Here is a 4666-nt window from a genome sequence, read left to right as displayed (position 1 = left end):
TAATTTATATTAATTATTGATATCATAATTAATATTGAATATTATTTATATTATTATATTAAATTATAATTAATTAAATTTACTTACATTAAAAAATAAATTTAATTTTTACATCTTACAAAATAATTTTTGGTTGGGTTGGTTATTTTTATTTTTAAAATTTAAAATGCTAACGACATTATTAAAATTAGCAGTTGTAAAACTAGTCGTTGCAAAATTAGCCGTTGGAAACTAGCCGTTACTATGTTACCGTTATTATTAATAAATTAATATTTTATTATTCTATATATACCACTTACATGGCTCAAGATTTGGTGGTCCCAAAACGTTTGGACCATTAAATGGTCTCATAACAAAACATGTTTTTTAAGTTTTTTTAATAACTGCTAAATAGTCCTTTTGTAATTTTAATTGCAAATTAACCCCATATATTTTATTTAAGGTGAAAATTCAGGTGAAGTCGATTTTACGTGAAGTTGATATCTGATAATCGTTAGATGAAAATTTAGTCAAATCAGTCCAATCATCTAACGATTCTCAATTATCAACTTCACGTAAAGTTGACTGCACTTGAGTTTTCACCTTTATTTAATTATAAAAACAATTTTTTATTTTATAAATAATTATTTTATCATAAGTCTATCATGTTTATTAACAATCAAGAACAAAAACAATAACGAATTAGATCTTCCATTGATCCTAATAATTTTTTTGGCTATTCCAATCCATTAAAAGATAAAATTTGATCTGTGACGTTTGTGAGGAATCATAAAATCGTGTTTTCTTGAAAACCAATCGATTGAACTATCAAACCAATCGATTGAATTATAACTCAATCGATTGAATTACAGTTTACCACTAAATAATCGATTGAAAATTGTAAGAAAGCATAGTTTTCGCATAAATCAATCGATTGGTCATATTAACCAATCGATTGAATGATGAATTAAATGTGATTTTTTTATAATTCAATCGATTGTTTAGAATTTCCAATCGATTAAATGCTTCAAAACAACCTAAGGTCTCACAATTCAATCGATTGTTTTTGTTACTCAATCGATTGAATTCACCAAAACAATATGGATTTGCCAAATTCAATCGATTGAAATGTGCTACCCAATCGATTGAAATGTGTACTACGCCTATTTCAATCTTGTTATCATTTTTAGAAATTATCTTGTTATTCATATATCTTATCTTTAAAATTTTATCTTCAATTTTTGTGGTTTTATTTTGATTTAGATACTCTAATCTTATCTTTTTCTTAATATTAACATTATAAATTGGTGAATAATCCATCACCAATTATTCAATCCCACCATTAAAATTGTGTATCATTTTCTTTGATTATAAAAATTTTCATTGTTTTTCTTTGAAATATCCATCTACTCAATATCCAATTTTTTTTTAATTTTTTATCCGTCTATGTAACATCCACTATTTTTTCATCATTAATCACCATTGCAGCAATTAGCAAAGGTCCAATCAATTTTTTCATTGTAGTGTTCAAAAAATAAATCATCGTTTTGATTACAAAATCGAGGTCAGAGAATAGAATCTCTAATTTTACAATTATTCGTTTCGATACTTTATTCGTGAAATTGATTGTGTAATGCAAAAATATTTTTTTATTTTTTATTAATTCACAAATATTGAGAAATACTAAAAAGTAACTAAATGTTATTATTTTTTTATTATTAATTAGCTAGCAATTAGGGACGGATCGAGAGGGGGCGAGTAGTGGCCTGGACCCCCCAAAATTTTAAGAAACTATACTTATATATAAAATTTGTGTTTAAAAAATAAAAAATATTATATAATTTAATAGTTTTATATGTATTATTTTTTACTATATAATAGATTTATGTCTTAATTGTTTAATTTACTAATATTTTTTACCTAACTAATTATATTATACCCATAAGTCTTTGTACCTTTTAAATTAGTTTTTATATCCCATATCTTATTAATTAAAATTCATTCTTTCAAAAGTTTAAAAAAAATTGAAAATAAATTATAAATTATTAATTATTTGAAAGACACAGTACCCTTATAAAATACAAGATATACGATATCTTTATAAAATTTTTCTTTTTCCAACGTAAATTTAGAAGAAGAATTAATATTTTTTACAAGAAAATAATATCTACAGTACATGATGTAATTACCAACACATAACTACTTAATTTATTATTAATATAAAAATATGAATATTAAATATATTAATATAAAAAAACAAATGATTTTTTTAAAAAATAAATATAGAAATTAATATATAAAAACTAATTTGAAAGGTACAAAGACTTACGGATATGATATAATTAGTTAGGTAAAAAATATTAGTGAATTAAACAATTAAGACATAGATCTATTGTATAGTAAAAAATAATACATATAAAACTATTAAATTACATAATATTTTTATTTTTTAAACACAAATTTTATATATAAGTATAGTTTCTTAAAATTTTGGGGGGTCCAGGCCACTACTCGTGCCCTCTCGGTCCGTCCCTAATTGCTAGCTAATTAATAATAAAAAATAATAACATCTATTTATTTTTTAGTATTTCTCAATGTCTGTGAATTAATAAAAAATAAAAAATATTTTTTATTACACAATCAATTTCATGAATAAAGTATCAAAACGAATAATTGCAAAATTTGAAATTCTATTCTCTGACCTCGATTTTGTAATCAAAATGATAGTTTATTTTCTGAACACTACAATGAAAAATTGATTGGACCTTTGCTGATTGTTGCAACGGTGATTAACGATGAAAAAATAGTGGATGTTAAATAGACGGATAAAAAATAAAAAAAAATTGGATATTGAGTAGATGGATATTTCAAAGAAAAATAATGAAATTTTTTATAATTAAAGAAAATGATACACGATTTCAATGGCGTGATTGAATAATTGGTGATGGATTATTCACCAATTTATAATGTTAATATTAAGAAAAAGATAAGATTAGAGTATCTAAATCAAAATAAAACCGCAAAAATTGAAGATAGAATTTTAAAGATAAGATAGATGAATAACAAGATAATTTCTAAAAACGATAACAAGATTGAAATAGGCGTAGTACACATTTCAATCGATTGGGTAGCACACTTCAATCGATTAAATTTGGCAAATCCATATTGTTTTGGTGAATTCAATCGATTGAGTAACAAAAGCAATCGATTGAATTGTGAGACCTCAGGTTGTTTTGAAGCATTCAATCGATTGGAAATTCTAAACAATCGATTAAATTATAAAAAATTCACATTTAATTCATCGTTTAATTGATTGGTTAATATGATCAATCGATTGATTTTATGCGAAAACCATGCTTTCTTGCAATTTTCAATCGATTGTTTAGTGGTAAACTGTAATCCAATCGATTGGTTTTCAAGGAAACACGATTTTATTATTCCTCACGCTGTCATGGATCAAATTTAATCTTTTAATCAATTGGAATAGTAAAAAATTTTATTAGGATCAATGGAAGATCTAATTTGTTATTGTTTTTGTTCTTGATTGTTCATAAACATGATAGATTTGTGATAAAATAATTATTTATAAAATAAAAAATCATTTTTATAATTAAATAAAATATTTGAGGTTAATTTGTAATTAAAATTAAAAAATAACTATTTAGCAGTTATTAAAAAAACTTAAAAAACATGTTTATTATGAGATCATTTAATGGTCCAAACGTTCTGGGACCACCGAATCCTGAGCCCACTTACAGACACTTCTATTCTCACACTTTCTTCTACTCTTTATCTTCTTCTAAGTTTACTTCTATCTCGAATTTTATACTGCGTATTATTGTTATATATGAATTTATTTAATATTAATATCTTTTAACAGTGAATTATTTTTAAATTTATAAATTTAAATAATAATATTAAAAAAATTAATTACATTAATTTTAAGTATTTTAATTAATTAATTAAGTAGGACCACAGATACTAAAGTTAGTTCTTTTTAATGGAAAAGAGAGAGATGTTTTGAGTTCCTATTTACTATTTATGACGCAAAAGCTGATGTGGAGTTACTTTTTATGACAGGTGGACCATAAATAGGGATTGAGATGAGTTCCCTATTGGAGATGGTCTTATGCACCTAAAACTCTTCACTAGCAGATCCAATAATCTCGGCTTTGTCCTTTCCACTAGCAAACTTTTTAGGCAATAAATTCTGGTGAATATTCGGCATGCAGAACTCCACCACTCGCAATGGTCACGGATCCCATGAACTTGCTCAATTCCTCATCGTTCCTCACCGCAAGCTAAGTGTGTCTCTGAATAATCCTAGTCTTCTTGTTGTCCCTCGTAGCATGTCGGCAAGCTCCAGAACCTAAACCAACCAAAGCCATAAGAACCAAAAGTAACAAATATGAAGGTTGAGAAAATTAGAATAAGGGAAGTAAAGGATGAACCTCGGTGGCGAGATATTCGAGTACCGCAGATAGGTAAACGGGTGACCCAGATTCAACCCGCTGGGCATAACGGCCAACCTTGAGGTAGCGAGCGACACAGCCGATGGGAAATTGGAGGCCGGCCTTGGAGGACCTGGAAATGGACTTTGAGGATTTGGGTTTGTCTCTACCGCCCTTCGTGGTTGTTGCTGCTACTTTGGAAGAACCCATGGCGCGGGATTTTGATGAGGGATGCG

At 26.6% G+C, this 4666-nt stretch overlaps 1 pseudogene; it reads right to left on the bottom strand.

The window, feature by feature from the left end:
* Nucleotides 1-4114: 4114 nt before the first annotated feature.
* On the bottom strand, nt 4115-4666 carry LOC107488523 (histone H2AX-like; annotated as a pseudogene).

The sequence above is a fragment of the Arachis duranensis genome, chromosome 5, assembly GCF_000817695.3.
Source record: "Arachis duranensis cultivar V14167 chromosome 5, aradu.V14167.gnm2.J7QH, whole genome shotgun sequence".
NCBI classification, from domain to species: domain Eukaryota; kingdom Viridiplantae; phylum Streptophyta; class Magnoliopsida; order Fabales; family Fabaceae; genus Arachis; species Arachis duranensis.
The sequence above is the reverse complement of the archived record's forward strand: the minus strand, read 5'-3'. Positions and strand labels throughout refer to the sequence as shown.